Source organism: Ceratotherium simum, chromosome 15, assembly GCF_057802395.1.
Source record: "Ceratotherium simum simum isolate JZ-2026a chromosome 15, ASM5780239v1, whole genome shotgun sequence".
In the NCBI taxonomy this organism is placed as follows: domain Eukaryota; kingdom Metazoa; phylum Chordata; class Mammalia; order Perissodactyla; family Rhinocerotidae; genus Ceratotherium; species Ceratotherium simum.
The window spans coordinates 30,212,389-30,239,731 of record NC_141914.1 but is presented as its reverse complement, the minus strand read 5'-3'; the positions used below and the strand labels follow the sequence as shown (position 1 = coordinate 30,239,731).

The following is a 27,343-nucleotide window of genomic DNA, read 5'->3' as shown; positions in this document are numbered from 1 at the left end:
CACGCACACCAGGACCTATAACACCAAGTGGACTGAGAGAAGAGCCAGGAGTCCAGAGGCGGGTGAGCATGTGCCAGCCAGATTTTACCCCAAAAATGTGCCATATCTTTGTTTTCTACCCACAGCCCAATTAGACTGCAGATGGGGGTCTTCTTCCATCAACCCAATCCCTTTAAAAGAAAGGAAAAAAACAGTGGCTTTCGGATTTTTCTTTTAGGCCCTGAGCCTCTTCAGTGGAAAGTGCTGCCCTTCCGACCTGTTGATGTAATTGCCGTAATTGAAGATTCCAGGCCCCCATGTGGGTGGACAGGGCCCCATTCATCCATCGGGTCAGCGAAGTGTAAACCTGCTGAGTCCTTCAGATGCCCCGGCCGCAGCCTCCCCCTCCCAACCCCCTCCAGCCCCGCAGGCTGGGCTCCCCGCGACGCCAGGGCAGCCAGGCCGAGGCTGGTCCCTCTCTCGCTCTGGGAACGGTGCCTAATTAAAGGGTCTGTTCTCATCTCCATGGGGCCGACTTAAGGCCTCCTGACAGTAATGAGAGCCACACGTGTGGGGCTGGGGGGCTGGAAGGACAGCCCCCCTGCTGTCTTAGCACCCTATTAAACAGCAAGTCACAGACACACACACACACGTTGCAATTCTGCAGTAATCACCATCAAATCTTTAGAGCTACAAGGAGCTGCTCGAATTCTGAAAGAGGAAGGAACCAGAGAGGAAATAACTTGCCCAAGGGCACACAGTGAGTCAGGGTGGCTGGACTCAGGTGTCCTGCTACACCTCACAGCACAGACTTCCCCTTGGAGGGTGGGGCTCTCCACTGCAGCCCCAGGGGAGCAGATAAGGGGGGGGGAGGGACAGACTCCCAACTCGCTCTTCTGGATCAGCCAGTTTCAGAGGGCTGGCCCCAGCAGAGCAGAAAGCAGCGGTTAGCTGGGGCTGGGGTTGTTGGCGTCTGGAGACACCCTTTGATCACATGACAAAGGCAACCTCAGAGTGGGACATTCACTGCTGCGGGTGGATCCACACCTAATCCTGGCCTCCTGGCGAGAAAAGGAGCCAGGCTCCGTAGCCCTCTCCCACTTTCTTTGTGTTCTTGTCTACCCTCCCACCCCTTCCCCGCCCCGACACCCTCTCTTCCAGCCCCACCCCCACCCCACAGCCCATGAGCACTTGAAGGAGCTTCTCTGCCACCCATTCTGTCTGTCTCCCCAGCAGAGGAACTTTGCACAGTGCCCAGCATGTAGTTGGTTCTCAGTAAATATTCATTAAATATAATAAAAGTCAAGCCACTGTTTGCTCCAACTCTTAAGTCATGTTTGTGCATTGTTTTAATCACAACTTTGCTTAAAGAGAGGACCCTGTGGTGGGGTAAAGCAGAAATGCTGACAATAACGTGGACCAAGTCTCAGAGATACTGGCTCACTAATAAAGATAGTGAATGAAAGGGACAGAATATTTCGGTTGTGTCTAATTCCAGTTTCTTGGCACAGTGATGAATCCCAAAAAAGAAGCCAATAATATCCTGGGTACTAACGATATAATCTGGAGACCCAGGCTTCTTCCAGAAGCCCCCTCACTAGCATCTCTATTCCCAAACTCCCACTTCCCAATCCTCTGTGCACACTTGCTATCAGACTGATGGATCTCACCACTCGTATCATGTGACACTCCTGCTCAAAAGCCTATTTCCTCTGCATGAAGTCTGCACTGCCTGGCTCTCAGGGACCTCCTCAGTCTGGCTTGGCCTTAACTCAACACCCTAGTTTCCCACTGCTCTCCAGAGCACTCCTTCCCTCTTAGTCAAGTTGATCCCCTCACCCAGCTCAGACAGTGTAGGACGGGGGGTGGGGGTGAAGATGAAATTTGGAGCCAGAAGACCTGGATGTGAGTCCCAGATCTGCCACTTGACCTCGCTGAGCCTAGTTTCCCATGGGTAAAATGCAGATGATAATAATATCCACCTCGTAGGGGTGGTGTGAGGATTAAGTGGTATAATGGATGTTAAAGAGCTTTCCAAACTGTAAAGGGCGAAAGAAAGGACAGTCGTTCATCTCTAGTCATGATCGTTCCCTCCTCTAGCACTGCCTTTGATCTCAAGACTCTTCTACCCAGTCAGACCCAGCTCAAGCTCTGCCACCCACAGAAATCAGGCCTGATAACGCGAGTTCCCACTGCTTCCAGCTTCTAAGGCCTCACTCATCCCATGTCTTGATTTGTTTATTGTGTCTTGCACATGTTAGCCTTAGAACTCCAAGATTATGACTATTTACTTGTATATAACATGATACAAAAATTCAGGTTGCTTACGATTAAAATATAAACACATTTATAACAGCAAAGCACAAGATACAAATGGAGGGAAAAATCAGAAACATTACTGCAGGAGGAAAAGGACAATTATAGTAGACATCCAGGTTAAGCTGGCTACTGCAGTTAAGTACCCTTGGGGATAATCCGCATTTTCTCTTCTTCACCTTTTTGTAGAGGAAAGATGTGTACTCCCCAGCCTTCCAGTGGGGAGGGTTGGGTGGAACTTTCCCATCTCTCTCCTCCTGGGGAAGAGGAGTAGCTAATGAGATGGGTGTCAGGAAGGGGTCACTGAGTCAGGGGCACTGTGATGCAGTCACTGCCTTGTGCTCCTTGGTCTCATCAGAGTAGAACAGGCTCCTGCTCCCTGTCCTCCTTGGCTTTCTATGATAAGCCACCTGCCCATGGAAACACCCCTCACTGCCCCTCCCCGACCCCTGCCCCAAGCAGCAGGGTCGCCATTCTCCTGCTGCTCCTACTCCACTGGCTTTCTAGAAGCAGACCCATGATCTTTTCCTTGCAGTAGCTTAATAAGTAGACTCAGCATCTGCTGGGTGAGAACATGCAGGTCCCAAAGTCTAGCTCAGGGAAGGAGTAGGAGGTCCCACCCCACTCCGCATACAGAGGTTAAAAGACAACTTGCAGTTTTGGAAGCTTACCTCATCATCAATTAAGCTAATACTCTGATGTGCATTTGGCTAGTGGTCCTGGAGCCTATTCCCAATCATCCGAAAGAGGAGGAGAGAAGGTTTTAGAGTCCTTACTTCCAGCAAACACGAACGTGAACTCTGAGCTTCTTGATAGCCAAGGTATCATTATTCGATAAAAAATGGAAATATGGCTGAAGTTAAAGAGGAATGTGTCTTGATAAAAGGGACCTTGAGTAGTCCAATGGATGGAGTCATCATTAATGGTTTAGCAGAAGATGCCAAAAGCGTCTTTTTTGTTTTGCAACAACCTACAATAAAAGTTAAGGGCACAGTATTAATTTATAATTCAATGTAAAGGGACTAAACTAATGCAATTCAAATGTATTTCTGTGTGTTGGCCCAATCACATACCAGGACAGGGCTTAATTCATTGTCTCAATCATGTTTTTGGCAAGAATAAATAGCAGACAATTTAGAACTAAACTCATGCACTCTCATATTCTGTGGAAATAAAAACTGGTAAGACCCTTTGGAAAACAACTTGGCAGTATGTATTGCGAGTCTTAATAATGTTCCTCTCTTTAGCAATTCCACTTCTGGGAATTTATCTTAAGAGAAATAAATTTTTAAAAAGTTATATGCTTAAATGTATTAAGTAAATCATAGTACATGAGTGATGAAAGATTATGCAGTCATATGAGATGAAGTTTATGTTGCTATCATGTTAAATAGAAAAAAGCGAATAAAATTGTATATGTACAATGATCATAACCATGTAAAATCATGAGAGAAAAAGAAGAAAAATACCAAATAATGAGGGTGGTTATCCTCTTTCACCTTTTCTGTATTTTTCTATTTTGTTAATGAGTATCTATCAGGCTATAATTAGAAATAAAATAAAATGAACTTTATTGTGTGTATATATATATATATATATGTATATATATATATATATATGCAATATATATATATATATCAGCTGTCCATAGATCCTCATACTTTAGATACCAGCCTGGCAGACAACAGAGCTGGCATTCTGTTACAAAAATTAAGAGCTGTACTTACTGCCCCACAGAGCTATGGGGGCACCTCACTTCCACCCACAAGGAAACCTGTTGTTGCTAGTGGGCAGGACCTACCTTCTTCTAAACTAGGAGCTTTGGAGGTGACCGGAGACATCTGGCCACCTCAGGTCAGCTGTTGGCTCCCTGAGGGTAAGAGACAGAGTCTTCCACCTCTTCTATTTAGCTCCCAGTGCTTGACTATAGCTCGTCACCTGCCAGGAGACCAACGAGTTGTTGGTTTGATTGGTTGATCTAATGATTTGTCTAGCTGGCTCACTAAGAACACCATAGCTAACCATAGTTACTAAATGATTGAATGATGAAACAGATATCAGTTAACATCTTGACTGGGAAGTACAGTGATGCGTCACTTAACAACAGGGACACATTCTGAAAAATGTGTCGTCAGGTGATTTCGTCACTGTGTGAACATCATAGAGTGTACGTACACAAACCTAGATGGTATAGCCTCCTACACACCTAGGCTATATGGTACTAATCTTATGGGACCACCGTCATATATGTGGTCGGTCATTGACTGAAACGTCGTTATGTGGAGCACGACTGTACTGAAAGAATGAAAAAACTCCTACATATGTTTCCAGGTCCAGCTCAGTGGTCCCTGCCCGACCACTCTGCCCTTGCTGCACCCACCCCAGCCCACATTCCCCTGTGGCCTTGTACAGACCCCGACTGTACACTTTAGCCATTATCCCAGGCTCGATGCAATTTGTTTACTTGTCTGACTCCCTCACTGGACTCTGAGCAACTTGGGACAAGGCTTTACATTTCGTTCATTTTTTAAATCTGCCTCTAAGGTTATTAGTACAGAGTCCGGGACATAATTCACTCAACATGACACATATTAGGGGTTCAGCCAATGTTTGCGAATGAAGGAACAAATGAAGGCAGGACAAGGATATCTGAGTACCAACGAGCCATCCAGCCCTGGTCAGGGGCAGTCTCTGCTGGCACGGAGGACCCACAGGAGAATCAGCCTAACTCCCACCACGCTTAATGGCAATCCATCGTTTCCTTGTTTCTCTTCCCTTAGAGATCATAAACACCATGAGAGCAGGGGTTGTATCTGTCTTATTCACCCCAAACTCCAGCAACTCACACAACACCAACTCAACAGATTTCTGTCAAAGGAATAAATGGATGGTAAGGAAACCCCATTTTCAGTTTCCATTTCCTCCAGCTGTGATTACTCACTGAACAAAATGGCACATTACACGTGGTGGTATGCAGCCTACCTTTACTGCCCTTTCTCTTGTTTTCTATTGAGAGCTAAGAAGAACTCTCGAGAACTGGTGGGGGCTTTCTCTCTTCAGCTGAAGATTACCTGGAGACTTAAGCAAGAGCCATAGCAGGTCCTCCACAAAAGGAGCCTCAAAGGAAAATGTTAATCCTCCCCAAGCAGGCGGCCGGGCAACAAGCAACAGAAACAATTCACCCCAGTGACGTCCTTGGAATCGTATGTATGTCTTCAAATCTCCCATACAAACGATTTCCTTAGAAAAGACAAGTGGAAACAGCAAAAGAAAGATCACTGAAGGTTTGAGACAAAATCAGTTATGGGACATAGGGCTCTATCCTCACTTTTGCAAAAAGATGTCATAGGCTGTCCCTTGCTCATCTCTACATCAGCCAAGGTCTCAGTTACAAGTGAATTTATAAATATAGGGAGCTCTGCGCCTCTCCCACAAGGCTGGACTTCCTTACTCACTTGTGCATTCACTGGCTTCAGCTCTCACTGGAAACATCCTTTGTGATGTGGCAGCGTAAAGCATCCTAAAGCAGACATTCTCCAGAATCAACATGCAGATTCCCAGGACACATCCCAGAGACTCTGACTCAGTAGGTTTGGAGTGGGAGCCTGGAATCTGCATTTTAACAAACTCCTCCAAGTAATTCTGATGTCTAAGGTCTATGCTTTGAAAATCGCTCTTCTAGTCCTTGGATAAAACTCCCCTCTCTGCTTCCCCAGGCCACTGGTTGAGCTCTCTTCTTCCCCATGACTCTCTCAACCCCCTGGACAGACATCTCCCCAGGCACAAGTCACAGCGGCATCATTAAACTGTGACATTGTGCTTATTTCCCCAGCACATCACACAGTGCATGGCCTATAGCAGGCATTCAGAAAATGTCTGTTGAATGAATGAATGAATGAATAAGTGAATGAATGAGTGAGCAAATGAATGAACTTAACATCACCACAGAATAATGACCTCCCTTTCAGTTTCCTCCCACTTCTTCCAACTCTAACGTGAGGAAACCATGACTTGCTATTCAAGATCATTTTTCGTTCTCCTTGTCTTTGTGGTAATCTTTCAGAGAGTGGGAAGCCAGTACCAGGGGTGAAAAGCAGTTCCACACATACAACCTAAGGGAGGCCATCTGATCATCCCCCAAAGCCCAGAGAATATCACTTTCCACATCAAAGATTCTGGATCAAAGATGTCTACAAGTGTTGTTGCTGTGGTACCCATGCTGGGTACCCCATGCTGGGGAAATTGTGCCAGAACCTTCTCTTCCCTGCAGGAAAGCCCTAGTAAGCCAGATCAGATTTGGGGCAGGATGGGGGGCTGACGGTTTGCTCTTCTCCACCTCTACTGCTGAGGGAAGCCGTGGGCTGGAAATCCAGGTTGGAAGGTTAATGGTGAATTTTGAATTAAAACACAATAAGCCCCTCATTCCTTCCCCATTGACATCCTCCATTCTTAAGGATGAAAAAAACACCCCTTCCCCCTGACGCAAGACTGCCATAGGCTTAATCAGAACCTTAAGCTGCTGTCATTCACCCGTGTTGTAGGCACAGTGACAATGATCAGGTTAGGTGTTTAGAACAGTATGATGTAAGTGGGGCTTGTGATAAAAGAGTTGCTGACAGACAAGGCAAGCTGACACCATGAGAACAGCCAGGGCTATGATGTCATTTGATTTCACAGGTAGGCCGGCCTGTTTTCTTAGCCCTGACATTCGATGCCCTGCCAGTTATTCAATAACCAGAAATGAGGTGGGTCCTACAAATTCCTGAATCTCCTTGGGGATTGAGGGGGAAGGGCCATGCTTTCTTGATCAAGGGCACCAGAGGAGAAGCCAGAGCTGGAAATCCGCCCCCGAGAGAATGGGTTGATGAAATAAAACACGAGAAAGATATTCAGAAGCAAGTGCCATCATTTTTGCGGAGAGATAGACAATGATTCTGCATCCCATTGAACCCAGACAACCCTGCTCCGCTCCTGGAGGGGAGAGTAAAAGTCGCCCTCAGACTGAACAGTGTGCAGACTCTCAGGTCAAACAAAGCAGCCAATTCTCAGCAAATTTGCCTGTAAAAAGATGAGGGCTAAGGGTGGGGCTTTTTTTGTTTGTCTGGGGAAGGTTGTTTGCTTTTTCATTTGTTTATTTTACTATCTAATATACGCCACACACATAACCCAACATACATAGCTTTTAGAGCTTTAAACACATGAAATATTTTGATGAGAAACTCTAATTAATGCTTCAAAAAAGTAAGTTCAAGCCAAACAGATTTTTCTGTGAACATATCATAGAAATTAAAGGAAAAGAGGTTGCAGATTTTCCTTGTAAGCATAATATTGAGGGTGGGATGATGCATTAGTTTCCTAGGGCTGCCATAACAAAGTACCACAAACTGGGTTGCTTAAAACAACAGAAATTTATTGTCTCACAGTTCTGGAGGCCAGAAGTCTCAAATGAAGGAGTCAGCAGGACCGTGCTCCCTCTGAAACCTAGAGGGGAGAATCCTTGCTTGCCTCTGCTAGCTTCTGGTGGTTGCCAGCATTCTTTAGTGATCCTTGGTTTGTAGATGTATCACCCCAACCTCTGCCTCCATCGTCGCATGGCCATCCTCTCCCTGTGTGTCTCTGTCTCTGTGTCTCTTCTCCATCCTACTCCAGCGTGACCTCATTTCAGCTAATTACATCAGCAATAACCCTCTAACAACTCTTATTTCTAAATAAAGTCACCTTCTAAGGTACTGGGGGTTAGGACTTCAACATATTTTTTTAGGGGACACAATTCAACCCATAACAGGTGACGACCACCAACAACTGTAATCAGCCCAGCTCCTAAAAGGAAAATCCAGAGCCCACAGCATCCACATAGCTCCAGCCAGTCCTGGGAAGGCCCTGAGCTACAGGTACATCTGTGATTCCTCCCAAAGAGGGGAACAAGCCATTCATTCATCAATCCTTTCAGTAAATATTCACAAAGCACCTACTAAGTGTCCTACATGTGCTGGCTGTGGGTGAGAGAGATGAGACAAGGACCCAGCTATTGGTGAAGGATATTAGAAGTAAGACACTGGGTAGCTTTGTAATTCTTTGTTCAACTTTTGTTCTTTGAACTTTGGTTCAACTTTGTTCAAGCAGTTGAAGGGCAGGTACTCTGCCCCAGGCAGCCTTTGCAACAGGTCCACATATTCATAATCATTTGTGGAATTGGGCTGCAAGGAGCCTTTGAGAAGAGAAAAATAAGCATACAAGTGGTTAAAGAACAATATGCTACAGGTTAGAGGAGACAAAGTCCAAAAGCCAGGGAGGCATAGGGAAAAATCATAAGATTTTAGAGTTGGAGAGGATTTTTGAGAGCATCTTAGTTGGTGGTTTTCAAACTTAAACATAAAAAACAATGGAACACTTTCTTTGAACAAAATGTTATGAGCACATGCGATGTGTGAGCAGGCAAGAGCCCATTCGTTCCAGTAGAATGATGAGAGAACTTACAAGAGCGCCTTGCTCAGCACCTCCTCCAGGCTCTGACCCTGCACTCCCTGGGGAGGATCTCCTCCTCAAGCATTGGTTGGAAACCATTAGACTACTGATGGGGAAACTGAGGCCCAGGGAGGTGGCAATGAATGTCTTCTTCAGGGATATACACATGAGTCTACAGTGGAGGCAGGACTAGAACTCAGATCCTTCTCCGACTTCCTGTTCAAAGTTTTCTGCACTACCTCATGTTCTCAGGGTAAAGTGGATGAGAAGAGGGAGTTTCACACCCTCTGGTTTCCCTTTTCATCCAGACAGACTCCCCTCTCCTGCAGCCTCCTCCTTGTCCCCACATAGCATTGCCTGGCAGGGACATACCCAGCTCTGGCCCCGGGCGTGAACTCTACTCCTCTTCCCCTGGAGGCAGGGGAAGGGGCTTGGTGACTCTCTGGGTCTCTTCCAGCCCAGATAGTGCAGCTGCCTTGCCCCAAGCTGAGGAAGCCTTTAAACTCCCTGGGACTTATCCTACTCCCACGACGGCCCCCGTCCCTCTGTGGAGGAGAAAAGTCAAGGCTTACAAGTCACAGACGAGGAGTCATTTCTCCACAAGTTTGCTCTGAATCCAGCTTTTTCTGATCCACATAACTGACAGAGACAGAAGGAGTTGGGGAGATGCATGGGCTTCCAAAAGGAGATTTCCAACTCGGTTTGGGACACTTTAGAAATCCACACCCAAAAAACAACACCCGAAGCCCAGGTTTCCTAGCTCAAGGGACCCAACCCTGGGAGAACCTTCCAAGGACATGTCCTCATGAGGTGTCTCGTCCACATCTGAAGTCAGTTTGGCCTGCATCCATTGAAATTACTCTTCAAGACTCACTGTCACCTTCGAGGAGGTTGACTCCAGAGTCACTTTCCTGCCAGTCAAAGAAAGGGCAGCAGTTTAGAGAACTCTCCAGAGAGCGATGCCTCTAGGAGTGATGACAGGCCTTGACACGTGTATTCAAGACCTCTGTGTTCAAGTCCGGGCTCTGCTACTTACTGCCAGGTGACTTGGGACCAATCTCTTGATTACTCTTGAACCTACCTTGCCCCTGTAAATTGGAGGTTTACTCAATATTCATTCAACAAACACTCCCTGTGCACCTCTCATGTGCCAGATGAGGTGTAGAGGGGGTAAATTTTGCCCCTCCCTACTGCACAGCCTGTTGTGAGGATCAGACTGTTAGGAATCTGAGAGTGGCTCATCGATTGGTGATATTTAAATGTTGTTTCTACTCTAAGACGCCCACAGAGTGGGAGACATTTATTTCCTTAGCACGTCCTTTACTCTTCCAGACCTCATTCTCTGATTTTATGCCAAAACAATGTGATTAGACCTCATATTTTTCACGATCTTCCATCACACCACCCATTTTGACGGCTGAGTTGGCACTTGAAAAACTATGATCCATACAAATAGGCATTCTTCAATTTTCTTAACAATGGTGAATGGCATGAACCTTGCCTTATTCACTCTCCATTCCCAGCAGAGCCAGGCACATAGTAGGTACTCAATAAACATGCTGAATGAATGAATGAATGGAAAATCTTGCCTCCAAAGAGGAGAATTAGTAAAATTAGAATTAAGAGGAAGGACAACTTTTCTATGACTTTATTTTACCCATCACGCAATAGATCAGCATCCTCTCTAATACTTTCCTGACTACTGTGAATGACTGCAGGTTGCATGTTCCACCTGTGGCTCTGGCATGAAAATCCTTCAGTCTAGTGGACATTGTATGTCGTTCAGCAGCCAGTCCCAACTTCAGTCTCCTGACGTCTTCCTATTACACCAGTCACACAAAAGGGAATGGGCAATGCGTGTGTCCCCTGCCACCCTCACGCTAACTGCCAGGGCCAAGTGAAATATTTTCATCCAGCCTTTCTCCCCCTTTCTTTATTCTTTTAAGCTTCTTCTAGTGATAAAAGCTGAAGCAAATTGAAATTGGCAGCTCTGTGGTCTTCAAGCAATAGGAAAAGTACTAGAGATCATGTGAACCACACTTTTGAAAACTTAAAAAAAAAAATCTAATCTTGCCTCAATAAAAATGACATCATGTCACTGTAATCGGCAGGGGGAAAGACTTGAAAGTTGCTGGCAGCGGCCCAGCAGAGTTCAGGGGTTCTGTTGGCTGTGCTGAATTCCCACGGGAAAGGTAGGGGGAGAGGACTGCCTTTCAGGTGAGCCTCGGAGCCACAAGGAGGAGTGGGGAGGAAGGCTAAAGGCCCCCCCCCCCCCCCCCCCCCCGGCACCTCGTTGTCATCTCCCGGGCGTTGCTGCCATTGCAGCTTAGGGGCTGGCTTCCTCCACCCCTTCTCCTACCGGCCTTCCTTTGTGATGTAGTTTTTGGCTGTGCTCCTTCTCTCTGGCTGGCCGACTTGGAGGGAGAGACAGCAGCCAACCTGGGAAATCTCGATGACAACGACTCTCCCTGTGAGGGCACAGACCGAGAGCCAGAGGGTGGTACCAAATTCCCCAATTCCACTCGAGTGTGGAGTCTTTGCAAACTCACCCCATGGGGTCTGAGCCAAAGACAACAATAAACACGGCAGGTTGGCTGTGCTGCAGCGGCCCTTCTGCACGGGAGCAGCTTTAGCCCTGGGAGGTGCAGTGCTGGGGGCTGGTTTTCACTGTGCCTCAGTTTACCTTCAATTGGCAGCCATTGACTGTCCATTAGCAATCGCTGGATGGGTATATAAGGGATGGATAAGACTGACCACTTCTGGGACATGGCTTGGGGGATGAGGCCACAGCTGGAAGGGTTACTTCTCAGGATCTACCCTTTTGTACTGCTTGAAATTTTTAACCATTTGCATTTTCAAGTCAAAGCAATCAATAGATAAAGAGACAGAAATCCATTGGCAGTAAATGAACCCTCAGTGATGCCTGCTTCTCCCTATATCCCTCATCTGACTTCTCAAGCTGGGGTACACAGGCCCCCCAGGGGCACAGAGTGGCCTAACAAGAGAAATGTTGGAATTTCAATTTTACTTGAAGGGTTGGGCAGAGGGAGAGGCAGAAATATTATTTTTATATTAAAAGAAATAGGAATGTATGTGGAATATAATGCAAATGTACTTGGATGATTAAGAGGAAATATAATATCTTCATCCTTACCATATGCCATATACCAACAAACCAACCACCGGGCTGATGAAGCACTTGGTGCCTGTTCTCGTGTTTAAGGGGCCCTGAGGCTACAGGGGTGTTGGAGGCCATATCTGTCTCCAGGGGCTGCACACGTGAAGCAGAGCGTAGTTAGCGTCCCCAGCCAAGATAGGAGAAGTTCAGCGAGCGGGGCTGAGGGTGGTGGAGCTGCGCCAGAGAGGATGGGAAGGATCTTGATTAGCAGAGAGCCCTGAGGGGTGGGAGACTGTGAGCAAATGTTGGTGGTGGGTTGGCTTGAGCAGAACGGGGCAGAGAAGAAGTGGGTGGCGCATGCAGAGAGAAGGAAGGTGGACCCAGATAATAGAAGGCTCCAATGAGGGGTGGCAGAGCTTACAGTCCACATGGCCAGCCAGTGCTTCTCAAACTTGTTCCTGAAGCCCCACTTCAAGGCAGAGGGGGGAGGACACATGCCCTGGGGGCTCAGGAGGTGGCCTGAGGCCGCTGGCCCCAAGGGAGACTTTCTTAGCAGTGTTAGTTCTACCTTCAAAATACATCCAAAGTCCAGTCACCTCTCTGCGACCATTTTGGTCCAAGCTACCTTCATCTCTTACCTGGATGAATGTCACAGCTTCCTAAGCATGGTCTCCTTGCCTCCACCCTTGCCACCACAGAGCAGCCCAAGAGATCTTTTAATAATATGAAGTGCATCGTGTGACCCCTTTGCTCAAAACCTTGCAGTGGCTCCTGCCTCCCTCAGAGCAATAGTCAGGTCATTAGAATGGCCCCAAGCCGGCACCATCTGGCCTCGTCACTCTTTGCTTCCCCTCCCTCTCGCTCCCCTTTCCTCACTCTGGCCTCCTGGCTTTCCTAGAGCACAAAGGGGTGGTCCTGCCTCAGAACCTTGGCACCTGCTGTTTCTCCTCTTTAGAAAGCATCCCCCACCAGATATTCACATGCTGGCTCCCTCCCCTGCGTCAAGTCTTCTCTCTGAGGCCTACCCTGACCACACAATTTAAACCTGCGCCTCCCAGCACTTCCCTCCTCCCCGCTACGACTTGATTTCTCTCTATAGTATTTGTCACCCTTTAATATACTATCTAACCCATTGACTTATTTTGCTTGTCTATCTTTCCATCTAGAATTTAGGCTCCAAAAGAGTATGATTTTTTTATTTCTTCTTTATTACACTATAACATCATGCAACTCCTCCTTAAGAAGAGTCCTAATTAATAAGAGTGGAAGGAATGAGGGAAATCGAAATTCACTATTAGATTACCACAGTATTCATTGTCACAGGTGCGTTGATAACTAAATTTAGCAGGCAGAAGTGTAAGGAGAGGGCCAGCCTCATGGCCTAGTGGTTAAGATCAGCACGCTCCACTTCAGCAGCCTGAGTTCGGTTCCCGGGCGTGGACCTACACTCATCTGTCAGTGGCCATGCTGTAGCGGCGGTTCACATACAAAAAGAGGAAGATTGGCACAGATGTTAGCTCAGGGTGAATCTTCCTCAGCAAACAAAGCAGTATAAGCAGAAACAACATACTTGCATAGTCTTAAAGTATTGCCCCCAAAACATTTAGGAAATACAAACGGAAAAAAATCTTAACTTTACAGCGGCCAATCCTGGCAGAAATCATCTTATCCTTGCGATCATGGTTAACAACAGCAGTGATATACAGTCACAAGCCATAAAGATTAGTACCATATAGCCTAGGTGTGTAGCAGGCTATACCATCTAGGTTTGTGTAAGTGCACTCTATGATGTTTGCACAGCGACGAAATCAACTAACACACATTTCTCAGAACGTATCTCCGTCATTAAGCAAAGCATGACTGTAGAGCAACATCACGTAGCCCCTGACCTGCTGCCCTGGGAAGGGCACACCCCCTCTGGGTGTTCTTCCCAATAACACAGCTCCTCAATATAATCATGAGAAAACCTCAGACAGACTCTAGTGGAAGACACGCTACAAAACTGACTAGTACTCTTACAAGTGTCGTGAAAGACAAGGAAAGACTGCGGAACTGTCACAGAGTGAAGGAGACGAAGGAGACAAGACAACTAAATGCACTGTATTCCTGGATGAGGTCCTGAAACAGAAGGGAAAAAAAATCAATAGAAAAAAAATGGTGAGGGGCCGGCCCCGTGGCTTAGCGGTTAAGTGCGCGCGCTCCACTACTGGCGGCCCGGGTTCAGACCCCGGCCGCACACCGACTTCTCCGGCCATGCTGAGGCCACGTCCCACATACAGCAACTAGAAGGATGTGCAACTATGACATACAACTATCTACAGGGGCTTTGGGGGGAAAAAAAGGAGGAGGATTGGCAATAGATGTTACCTCAGAGCCGGTCTTCCTCAGCAAAAAGAGGAGGATTAGCATGGATGTTAGCTCAGGGCCGATCTTCCTCACAAAAAAATAAATAAATAAATAAAATGTTAAAAAAAAAATGGTGAAATCAGAAACAAGTCTGTAGGTTATAGTATTGCACCAAGATCGTTTTCTTAGTTTTGATGATGGTTATATAAGATGGCAACATAAGGAAAGCTGGTTAAGGGTATAAGAGAGCTCTCTACTATTTTTGCAACTTTACTGTAGGTCTAAAATTATCTTTCCAGTAGGTCTAAAAAAAACTTTTTTCTCTTGGTGAGGAAAATTGGCCCTAAGCTAACATCTGTTGCCAATCTCCCTTTGTTTTTTTGCTTGAGCAAGACTGGCCCTGAGCTAACATCTGTGCCAGTCTTCCTCTATTTTATATGTGGGTCGCTGCCACAGTGTGGCTTGATGTGCGGTGCAGGTCCACCCCAGGATTCGAACCCACAAATCCCCGGACGCTGAAGCAGAGTGCACTGAATTTAACCACGACGCCACTGGGCCAGTCCCTAAAATCCTTTTTTAAAAGGATCATCAGGGGGGCCGGCCTGGTGGCGCAAGCGGTTAAGTGCACGCGCTCAGCTGCAGTGGCCTGGGGTTCGCTGGTTCGGATCCCAGGCGCGCACCAACACACTGCTTGGCAAGCCACGCTCTGGTGGCGTCCCATATAAAGTGGAGGAAGATGGGCATGGATGTTAGCCCAGGGCCAGTCTTCCTCAGCAAAAAAAAAAAAAAAAAGAGGATTGGCAGATGTTAGCATAGGGCTGATCTCTTCACAAAAAAAAAAAAGGATCATCAGGGGCAAATTTGGCAGACTTTTTTGCTAAACTCTAGACTTCAGGGCAGAAAGATGGGAAAATAAGTCTAGGAGTTTCTATTAAAAGTGGACTTGTGGACGAAGGGTCTATGCAGTTAGTTGCTCAAGCCACAACCTGGGCATCACCTTTTGACTCCTCCTTCCCCATCATGGTCCAGTCAGTCACCAATCTCTTAACCTCTTGAATCCATTCTCTCCAGCCCACCAGCCCCACTTTAATTAAGGCAGGTCTCCAACTTACCCTCTGGGTTCCTGCCGGAGCCCAGCCTTGGTTTAGGGGAAAACCAAAGAGGGCAGCAAGTGAGACTCAAGGAAACAGTGCCCCTAAAGATGCATAAAGAGACTCGCTTGCAAACGACTGAGTTGGGGTGACCAGACAGGTGGGAAGAAAAGCAATGCATGCGACATGGAAACCGAAGGGAAAAGTTGCCTCAAACCTATCAGCAAGTGAAAGGAAAAATCTATAAAACTCAAAAGCCCCAGTCTTGGTCATTCTACACAATCTTTACTCTGTGAGAGACGGCGGTGGGCCCCACACAGGGTATCAAAGACTGAGATCCCACGTTATCTCCAGTTTTCACTCAAAGAACTCAGCATATTTGGGTGTGTTTTTTTTTTAATCGCCCCCTTTCATTTATTGTCTCAGGGTAAACACTTGTGATTCATAAATGCCTTAAGAGTGAATCAGTATTCTCCTGTTCAAACCAGCAGAGGCCACATCAAACAATAGCCCACAAGATATTATTAATCATTAAAGAGGCACATATAAGAACACTCAGGCAAGGGAGCCATTTTTCTTTCCTTTCTTGTCTTTTTTTTTTTTTAAGGAAATTAACAAAGAGCAAACCTTGACTTTGACCTATTCAGAAAAAAGGTGTTTTGGGGGTTTTTTTTGTTTGTTTGTGTTTTTAACCATTAAAAACTTAGTTGAATTCAAGGCTAAAAGGGCTGATATTTCAGGTGGGAAAATGCTCCGTCCTTTGGGGTCTTCCTTTAGCCGTCGAACAATGGCCTGGATTTCAAATTATAGCACTTGCTTTTTCCACATTCACATGCCCAAGAAAAATGGATGTTCTCAGCCATGGTTGGTAGGTGCAAGAGTCCATGGCAGCATTGCCGGGCTGTAACCACAACCTGTGTGCAAATTAACAGGTGGTGGGGAGGTTCAGATCACACCTGCTCTATCAAAGAAGAAACCAAGTCATGTCAAACACACCTTGAGCACAACCATCCAACCATCATGGGGCCTCCTCTGCCCCTCCCTTCTCCTATATACACTGAGGAATGTCCTCTAGGTTCAAAAACGGGGCTCCCCCCTCTATGGAAGGTAGATCAGTGGTATCACCTTCCACAGACATAGAAGTGCTAAAACATTAGTGACTTAAAAATAATACTTCTTCTCACTTTCTCTTAGGAAGCATCTCTGACGAAAAGATTGCTGATTAGACAGATGAGCAATCTAGCACATGCCATCGTGGGCCCACAGAACTAGGATGGTCATGTGGCCCAGTCTATGCCAGTTGCCCTGACATAACTGTTAACAGCACTACCTTTCATTCTCAAAAGTGTCCCTGTTTGGACCATAAATTATATGGTCACCTACAGGACTGCCAGAGCAGGAAAGGTCTCAGACATTTATCTTTCCCACCAATCTTATCTCGGACAAGTGAGACTGGGATCCAGGGAAGGCCTGCCCATGTTTATTCTTCTGGATTAAGTGTCACTGCAGCCCTTCCCATTCCTTCCTGTGGGAGGTGGGGGTTTGCCCACACATCCTGTGTACCAGCCCCCTGCTCATGCCCTTGCCTCCATCCAGAACTCTCCTTTCCGTGGGCCTGGGGCTCATTCCAATTATTCAGGGCAGGACTATACCAAGGTCTGCATCCATCCACAAAAAAGGCCACAACCACAGTCCTCGGGTAGTAGAGACCTTCCTCCTTGGAAAAGGAGAAGCAGCCAGATAATTTTTTAGGTCTCTCCTGGTCCCACATCCTGTGATTCATAAAAGACTGTCTGAAGCTTTTGCTCTGTCGGATAGTTGGGGACCAACTTACCACAGTGGTTGTCCATACATTTCTTTGAGAATATTAACATCTTGTGATTTTTTTTTAAATGCACGCAGGTACCTGTCTTACATGTCAGAGATACATATACAGCAATGACAAAAGCAGCCGACAACTTATATTGTATTTACAATATGATAGGCCCTATTCTAAGCACATTACATAAATTAGTCCTCATAACAGTCTTATAAGATAAGTACCATGACTATCTCCCCATTTCCCAGGTAAGTAAATTGAGGTACAGAATGGGTATGTCACATAGCTAGAAGGCGGACAAGCTGGAACATGAACCCAGACAGTCTGGCTCTAGAATCTTTGCTTTTTAGCCACCTACTATAGTTTTTCCTGAACATATACAGAGATATGTGTTTGACATTCCTAACAGAAATAATCACCGGGTCAGTCAAATCTCAGCTGTAAAACACTTGAAGTTCACAGAGGAAGGTGCTATTTAAATATAAGAGGCCATTTCACTCGACTTTATAGCCTCCTTTATCAATATCGCTCAGCATCATAAAACAACAGGTGTGTTGGGGTGCTCTGTAAAAAACAGGTGTTTTTGTGTGCTGTATTTACGTTTATTTAACCCAGTGTCTGGGCACAACTGCTATGTACGTCTTGGTTATACAGAATCTTCCATGAGGGGTTAGCATGAAGAGAGAGAGTGAGGGGAGGCAAGCAGTGGTCCTTCCTCAGGACCATTTGCTGGCTCCAGGACCACCTGGGGGACTGCCCACCAGACTCACCTTTCCCAGGTGTCCTTATTTTTTTTGCCAGTTTTCCAGAAGGACCAGTGATCTCCCCACTGGCCTCTTTTTCCTTTCCATCTGCTGCCCAGTGGTGGAACCTGCCTGCTTAAATCTTACTTATTAACTATACATAGATATGGCAGACTGCGATTACAGTAGAATCGTTTGGGAGCCCAGTATCTCACTTCTTCCCACGTACCTTACCCTGGGAATTGCTTTGTACTTTCAGATTGCCATGTGGTGGTGTGTCTTTAATAACCATCAATAAAGATACGCCTGGGAAAACACGGACAGCCACAGACTCCTCTAAATTCACCTGATTGCAGCAGAGCAGAGCTGTCTGCAGGGGTAGCCCGGCTGCCCAGAGGTGGTCACCAGGAATGGTCAAAGTAAACCCACCCCTTTGATTCAGGAACCAAAGAAAAATTGGAAAAATATGGTGACCCTCTGAGGGTTCCATTGACTCATCAATCAAACATATTCCCTTAAGTCCAAGTTCATTCATGCATTTATTCTCCAAATATTCAGGGGTGCCTACTCTGTGAAAGGTATTATACCAGACACCATAAGGAGTTTTGTAGCCTCTTTATGAGAGAAGCAGTAGAGATGAAGAATGTGGGAAGTAAAGGGTACATTTTTATAATATAAACCGGGGATGTCACCATTGCACAGATGAATAGCGTAGGAATAGCAGGCAGGGACACAAGTAACCGGCAAAATCAGCGTGTAATTCTTCCTTCTACATACTAGGTGCTCAAAAACATTCATTGAACTGAACTAACTCAAGGTAAGTTAAGGCAATTGGAAATTGGATGGTTTTAACCCATGACTGTATTGTCTGACTACCATCCATACAGGTTCACTTGACACAAAGAAAACAAGCTGGCACCCCACCCCTCGGTCCAGATGATAGGTAGTTCTAGACACCACGTCTAGGTCTGCCTCAGGGCAGACCTGCCCACTTTGTGGGCAAGTGAGGAGGGTGTAGAGGGTTGAATAGCCGCCCAGGACAAGGAGATCAAATACTCGAACTTGAGTATTGAGTCGCTCAGTGACTGTGGGAGCCTATCAAGATCAAGACCACAGCTGGATATGTGTATGATACACGCACAGCTTGGCAACCTCCTCCAGGACCCAGCAACGCTCTAGGACTTTATCAAGAGCTCTCCCTGGGTCAGGCAAGCCTGCCACACACCAGCATGTTACAACAGAGCCCACCCTCCCTGGCTCCTCTCAGATTTCAGTCAGGGCTGGCCTGTGGAAGCCCAACCCCGCAAAAGGAGAGGTTCCTTTTCCTGACCTCACATATGTCTCATGCAGAGTGGGGCTGAGGGGACCCAGAATGCACTGCATTATGTGGGCGGTTGCCCACAGTGGTCAGGGAGCCAGAGATGAACCCTGGGTCCTTGGTCCCTTCCCTGGCACTACAAGGATTCGATGCGCCTGCCTCCCCCTTTGCCCTGAGCACCCTCACCCTGCCACCTCCTCTCTGGGACTGCTACCCTCAGACTGGCTACAGAACAGGATGCAGTCTCCCGCTGCCCCCACTGCCTGCCATCACCCCCAAACAATCCCACAACAATCCTGTTTCCAGTCTACAGGATTTTATGTTATTCCAATGGCAATACAGACAGCATAGAACAAAACTAACAAGTAAAGAGAAGTGATGCAGTTTCCAGTATTCTACAGGGCCCCTCAGTCACAGACCTGGGCTCTCTTTCTGAGCTCTTCCCAGGAAGCCTCTCAGAGGCATTGGTTGCTGAACTAAGCAGCTCTAGCCTCAGGCCACTGGAGAGCATGGTCATCACCTTCCCATATCCTTTCCAGAACCTGCTCAGTCATCTTCCTGCTAAGTAGGATTCCTTCCCCTCACTTCTCCCTCCTTCCTGGCTTCACTCTATGAGAAAGGACCTTTCCTCCTTGCTCCAAAGATGTGCCCTCTGGATCACTGACATTCTATACCAAATTGACAGACATCTCCCTTGTCTCCTCTGTTCCAGCTTCTGGAAATCTTATTCTTGCCTATGGCTGAGAAAGAAAAGTTGGTTCTCTCCTGCCCTCTAAGCTCCCTGCCCTGCCTTTTCTCTCTAGAGGTACTATTTTCCAGAAAGTTTGTCTATTCTACATCCAGTGCCCCCAACAGCCCATGGCCCAGCCAAATTTCTCCTGCATTGACCACTTGAATCCTCTCTCTCCCTCTGTGGGCCTTCCACCAAAGTCCATTTGGTCTAGATCCTAAGGCTATATATGAGGGCAAAATGCTGTAACGGACTAGAAAGTGCCTGGTCAACTGTCAAGTACGACAAGACTGGGGGATAGGCACCTCCAACTCTGTGGGAGAGACCAGAAGGTCCCAACTCTCCTAGAACCCATCAGAGTCTTAAGCTGCAGTTGTGGTAGCTACCTGGACCATCTTCTCTTGTTCCCTAAGCCTGACATCTAAAAGGAAAATATATATTTCACATGCAAATAGCATTTATCAACCACTTGGAAAATCCTTTATTTTTCTCACCTCTCCCTCTGCTAAACGTGAAGTCAGCCAGCAGCTCAATGTCTTTGTGCTCCAATGCCTTTACTATATTCCTAGCATCACACCTTCTCTGGTTGCGATAAAAACCCAGTATCGATGGAGCAGATTCCAGGACTGGAAATATTCTCTCTCCCAATCTTCCTTTTAGAGAACAAATAAGAGAAACAGGTTGGCAATTATAAGAAAGAAGGGATGACATGTGACTTGGCTTGGTTGACTGAGAGGCAGGCTGACAATTCTGTGTGGCCCCTGTGAGTGGCTTCCTATCTCCTGGAACTCAGAAATCAAGATCTCTTCTTTTCCAGAGGTTGTAGAGTGATGAGCAAATCGGAGACAGACTCACAGTGCAGCAAGCCTGGAATTTAACCATGCTCTGTGCTGGGCATATTCTGCAACACTGTCCAAATCACTCACCCGCAGGTAGCTGAGGTCCTCAACTGGAAAATCCATCTTTGCTAGTAATGTTAGTCACTTCCTGTAGATGATATTTCAAAATGTTCTTCTCATAAAGAGAAGGGTTTCTGGACTGGTGGGCAGGAAACCTGAGCCTAATTCTGGCTTTGCTATTCCCTCTCTGGGGAGGCTGTCTGACCCTGGGCAAGTGACTTCTTCCCGGGCTCAGTTTTCCCATGCAATCAATGAATGGACCCATTCAGTCCCCTCTTTGGTCCCTTCCCCTCCTCCCCCCAGCCTGTTTCTACAAGCTAACAGACAATGCAAGGATAATAATGACGGCAATTTTAATTTAAAAATCTGTTGTACACATTCATCTCACATCACTTTCAGGCCCTAAGTTTTACCCAAAAGGTTTTCCCGGCTAGCGGAGATTTTTGTTTTTGTTTTTGATTTTTTTGAGAAATTTTATCTGATGTCACAATTGGAGCAGCTATCAGCAAGCCAAATACATGCATGTCCTGGGTTTCAAGGGGCTAGGCTTCACCCCACCTTCCTGAGACTTCCAGGGGCCCCCACAGGCACCAGCCCCAGTGCAGTTCTGAGCCTTTCACACCCAAGGGTGCAAATTAGCATCCCTGCCATCCCTCAGGAATGCCCTCCTTCATCCCCGGGGCTTACGGGCTTGCTTCACTGCAGCCCTGCTCAAAGGGGACAAGGTTAGCTACGAGCACATTCAGAACCTTCCCACTGCTTCTGCTGTGGCCGAGCCAAATGTGGGAGTCAAACCATTTCAGAGTGCCCTGCCCCCACTGCACTGGGAAAGGCTTTCTTGGCAACTATCCTCTTTCAGAGCCCATTAGAAAAGTGCACGTTCCCTTGGTCTCCCTGGCTCTGGTCAAGTTTTCCAAGGGAGCAATGGAGGTGGCAGAAAGCATTACAGGCTGCTATGAGCCAATGTTGAAAGCTTCTGTTTTCCGCCACCATGCCCAGTTTGCCCTTCAAGGTCCCAGCTCGGCCAGAAACCAATAAGGCAGTTTTGTTCAGAAGCAGCAACTTATTTTTATCAAAGATGGAATGCAGAGTTGCAGTTGTGTGTAATGCCTCTGCATGGCAACAAGGACTCTTGCTCCAAGCATTCCTGAATCTTCTTCTCTTCGTAGACACTTGGCTTTCTGGCCTATCCCTTCCTCCATCCAAAAATTGGGTGCAGAGCAGCTCAAGTGCTTCAGAATTAAGAAAAAAAAAAAAAAGTTCTGGAAATTCAAAGTATCTTTATTAATGTGTCTATTTTAAATCCAGGCTCCGGTGGTGATCACAACTCTATAAACCCCATCCTAAATTTACCAAAGACCACAGCACTGCGGTGTGGTGGGAGGAGCTCCAAGCCGGCTTCTGATCCCCCACTCTGGCCGTAGGGCGCTGTAGGCCCTTGAGCCAGTCCCTTGCCCTCTCTGGGGCTTAGAGTACCCACTTGTAAGCGAGACTGCCTGGCTCAGTTTCCTCAACATTTCCGGGTCACCAAAAGCTTTGAGATTCTGCTGAAAGCTCCGGACGCTCTCCTTGGGAAAAAATGATGTATTCGTTCATTCATTCAAAAAGTATTTTTTAAGGTCCTGCTCAATATGCATGTAGAGACATAATTTTGAGCTCCATTTCAGGGGCTTTATAGGCTCCCTGGGGGTTCATCCGTGAACCTTAAGGTAAGAAATCCTGCTTGTGAATTCTGCTGTGACAGGCATATATAGACTCTTATCTAGAAGGACCATAATAATGATTCTAGTAAAGGATCATGAAACTACCAGTCAGGCGGATGCCAGAAAACAGAGGCAGAGAGGCAGTCACTATGCAGGTGACCTCTGCCTTCCCCTCCCGGTGCCCCCTCCCAGCATGCGTTAGGGCTGCCACGAGTGCACCACCGGCAGGGAATGTGCTGTTTCTGGGCGCTCAGACTACAGGGAGCTGGCTGCAGCCCTGGAGAGACGGCAAACATCTCTTCTCTCCTGGACTTTATTTTTCTCACAGTCTCTGAAAGGGCTGCGATCAGGTGATACGTGTGGGACTGCTCCCTGTACAGGTGCGCAGCAGGTCCTGAGAGGAGGAGCAAATCTGCCCAGTGTGTACTTACGCGAGGCTTTTTCAATAGCCCTCCCAGGATAGCTCTTGGCAGGGCAGCCACCACGTCTCTGGCAGGCTGCAGGGAATCTGAGTGTGAGAAAGTCAGTGAAGCGGACGAAAAGGGAAAAAAAGCTTCAAGTCCTCAGGCAAAATACCTTTTTTTCTTCTTCTCTCACTCTCTCTCCTTTCCATAGCTTTCAACCAAACCCACAAACCATTCCGATACCTAAGGACAAAGGAGAATCTCACCAGAGGCAGGTATTTATGGTTTAAAGCAAACAGGTGATGCAATAAGACAGAAAAATCACCCTTCGCGGGGCAGAAGGGGGGAAGGAGATACGGTTGTATTTATGGGGCACGATACAATGGGATCAGAGATGTGACTTCTGCTGATGAACAGAATTCAATTTTCTCTTTGCTTCGGGAGGGAGGGAGCATGACTGAAAAATAAAGGCGGTTTCTGTCCCAGAAGAGCCTTCCAAATCCAAAAGTCTTCTCCTGAGTTTAGGAGCTCAGTTCCCCATGCGAGAAGGGGTGGAGAGAGTGTCCACTGATGATATTTTCACTGCCCAGGATAAGGATACTGAAAAGTTGTCGATGAGCACATTTGCAAAGAAACTTTCTTCTTGAACGATGAGGGTGGAGGGCCAGAGATTTCCTGGGTTGATATTTTGGTTTGTTTGGCCCAGACTCAAATTCATGCCAAATTTTCGGTTACTTGACTGACCCCTCCGTCTCTCTATCTAAAAATGTGTGTGTGTGTATGTGTAAGTTATTTGTGCATTCTACCAGTCTAAGCACTCCTATAGTGGCAATAAACAAGTTGCTGATTAACTATTTGACCAATGAGGCTGCTTTAGGTAGTTCAGTGAGACCCTAACTTGACTATATGCAACATTCTCCACGCACCTTCAGGGGGCCAAATCCTGAGGAGATGACAGAGTCAGAGACAAAAAAGGCTCTCAGGCTAGAAGGGGCATACCTGGCTAGTTAATTAGGGCCCAGGAGCAGACAGCAGTCAATGTGATAGCAGAGCATAGTGGAGCAAGTCACTGGCTCTGATGGCTTTGTGGGGGAACCTAGAAAAGGTTAACATGCTTCCCTGGGAAGAGTTTAGTTTCCTGGAAGAATCTGGGTCAGTGGATTTATGCAGTTTTTTAAAAGTCAGATACTGAGCAGAAGCATTTTAAGAAGCTTGCAAAGTGTGCATGGCAGAAAGGAGGGTAACTTCACAGGCTCATCAGCTTTCTCCAAGAGGATTTCAGGCACACAGGAAAACTCCACTTTTTTCAAAAGCAACAGACAATTTTCTGTCATCACCACTTTTCTGTCTGTTTAAAATAAGACTACCCCATTGGCCCAGGTTGCAGGTCAACAAAGGAGGCATTGTTCATCATTTCTTCAGAACATGATAGGGCACAGCCCACTCTGCAGCGTGTTAAGAAAACACAAAAAAATCCCAGAGAGTAGCCCGAGGGGCAAGAGTGAGTAAGCCAAGCCTGCAATGATGTAAGGGTTTGGCTGCAGACTTGAGGGCTGTCCTGAAAGTTGGAAATGAGGCTTGGAAGCTAAATGCAGTCAGAGTCACAACAATACCTTAGCTAGACTCCAGGTCGTGGGGGAACTGCATTAAAGGGTAGACAGGTTTCTCCTGAACTTGGAACACTGGACAGTGTGCAGTCAACGCCCAGGTGAGCTGGTTCTAGGCAGGTGTTTCCAGGTAAGTGTCAGTCTACACCTGTCACTTAGGAACCTCCTTTACTGCCTTGAACCTCCTCACTGGACTCTCTGCCTCCAATCCACTTTCCACACCTTTGCCAGAGCCATCTTTCTAAAGGAGAACCCTGATGTCCCTTCTCTGCTCAAGAGCATTTCACAGCTCTCCACTGTCTACAGATAAGTCCAAAGTCCTTTAGTGACATGGTTAAGGGTCTTGTGACATGGCCTCAAGCCTCCTCCTTCGGTTCCTTCTTATACTCCTGCCTGCCACCCACCCTGGGCTCCAGACCCATGTTCCCTGAATAAGACTCTGGGACCTCAAGCCCCAGAGTCTAGGCCTTTAATGTCACGGGTACCTCCATCCTCCCCTGCCCCATGACTCACGACAATTCCAGTGCCCCAATCCTACCTATTTTTCAAGACACAAAGCACAGTCCACTTCCTCCAGGAAGTTTTCCTGGGTACTCCAATTTACGAGTAATTTAATTATCCTAAACCTTCACGGCATTTTACTTCTATCTAGACACATAACTGTCTCTCTTGAACTTAGAACCTACCAGAGGACTATACAGGAAACAGATAGGTATTAGCTGAACTCACCAGTAAAGTATCTGTAGGCTGAAGGTTTCCTGAGGGCAATAACTATTTTTTTCATCCCTGTATCCCCTGTAGACTAGCAATAGTATTGCCCATACAGGTGTGGTTTAGTGTTTCTTTGAGGTTCTCTTGCTCTTTCAGGCCGTCATCTAAGCCCTAAGAGAAAGGAATAATAGAGGAATGCCCGGTCATCAATCAAAAACTCAGGGTCTGTCTGCTTCCAGAGTTGACTGTAAACTCCTTGCAGGCTGCCACTGTATCTCTCATCGTGATAATCCCAGGGTTTAACACACTGTCTGGCACAGAGCGTGCGTTCCATAATGAAAGAAAGAGGGGCTCGCCCAGGGTCACTCAGAGTCAGGAACCACTGAATCTCATCCGAGATCTGGTGAAATCATTTACAACATTATCTCAGTGGGGAGCTCAGAGGAAGGAAGGAATGAAGTGTCTGAGAAATGTGTGCCAGGCCTCCGGTGGCCTCCAAGCCTAGGGAAAGGCTGGGAGGGCGGGGGGACCGACATCAAACAAGACGCTCGGCTCCTGGGCTGCCCCGAGCCGCCCGAGCAGCAGCGCGCAGAGCTGTTGGGCGGAGGGGGTGGGGGCGCGGGGGCCGGCGACCCGGACAGGCGGGCGGGCGGGCGGTCGGGAGGCGGCGGCGGCCGGCCGGCCGGGGCAGTGCGTGTCGCCCGCCCCGAGCGGCAAATCCCCCAGGGAGGCCGCCGCCAGAGCCCTGGCGCTCCCGGCCCGGCGCCCGCCACGTGGCACCCGGCGGCGGCGGCGGCGGCTCCTCCCGGCGCGCGGCCCGGCCAGCCGGCAGCACGCAGCCGCCCGCGCCGCCCGCCTCCTCCCGGCCGCCCGCCGGCGGCCTCCCGGGCGCAGCGCGGGGGAGCTGCCTGGCCGCCCTGGACCCCGAGACGGGGCGGGCGGCGCGAAGCCGCTTTAACCGCAGCCGCCGAGCGGAGGCAGGAGGCTGACCCGGCCGCTTCCTAAGTGCGGTCAGGCATCTCGTGACCGCGGCGGGCGCCGGGGCCCCCGCGGGAGGAGGGAGGGAGGGCCGGGGCAAGGAGCAAACAAGAAGGCCCCCCCGCTTCCCCTGGGCTGTTGCTAGTGAGGCTTTCGGTCGAGTTAAAACCCCAAGCCCGAAATCAGGGGTGGAGTGGGCATTGGAATAATTCCCCACTCTCCACCCTGGGGCGTGCGCTCCCCGCCCGGAAGGGCTGACCTTGGCCGGGGGGAGGCGAGAGGGAGGCGGTGGTGGTAAGCGCCGGGCCTCGGCTCCCAGCCCTCCGCCCCCTCGGATTCCTGGCCCGGCGGGGGCCGGAGGAGGGGGCCCCGGACACACACACACACCCCACACGCAGCGCGCGCCAATGAGCCCCGGCCAGGCGCAGGGGGCGGGGTTTTCCCAGGCTCGAGCACAGCAGCTGCTATTTACCTTCTTGGCTTCTCCCGGGGACCAGGAACCAGCCCCCGCGCTCCGCCGCCCGCCGCCGCCCCCCGCCTCCCTGCCCCCGGGGCGCGCGCACACACACTCACACACGCACGCACACACACATCCTCCCGGCCTGGCCGCAGCCGCGGCGGCAATAAAACATCCTGGCACGTGCTCCGGCTCCAGGCGCGCCCTCGCCGGCCGGCTGATGTCAAACTGCAGCTCGGCTGGTGTAGCTCTTAAAGGGCCCGAGCGCGCTGGGTGCCGAGGCTGCCCAGGACGCCCGCGGGGCGAGAAGGAGGGGAGAGGCTGCCGCCTGGCCCGCCACCGCAACGTGCAGCAGAACCGAGAGCCTGCGGGTAGAAAGGGAAAGGGTGGCGAGGGTGCGCCCGCATCCCTGAGGCATTGCCATCAAAGCCCCTCTTATTCATCTTTCATTTGAAATTCCATTTCCTTTCTGCCCAGTTGGAAATTATTCTGATTGTTTCCTGGGAAAGCGCGGGGTCCAAGGCCCCAACTCCAGAAGAGAAATGAGGGGTAGGCGAGGGGACAGGGGGAGAGGCGGGGATCAAAAACCACTTCACTCTGAAAAACCTGCAAATGTAAGGTGGAAGGCATTTTCTCCTTTTTCTGCATCCAAAAAGGAA

General features: G+C 48.2%; 1 long non-coding RNA gene across 1 annotated transcript; it reads right to left on the bottom strand.

The window, feature by feature from the left end:
- Positions 1-2,303: 2,303 nt before the first annotated feature.
- Positions 2,304-25,823, bottom strand: LOC106800943 (uncharacterized). Its single transcript, XR_015554452.1, has 3 exons — positions 25,268-25,823; positions 2,967-3,265; positions 2,304-2,552 (listed from the first exon to the last, which is right to left on the bottom strand). It is a non-coding gene; the product is annotated as an uncharacterized LOC106800943 (long non-coding RNA).
- Between the last annotated feature and the right edge of the window lie 1,520 nt (positions 25,824-27,343).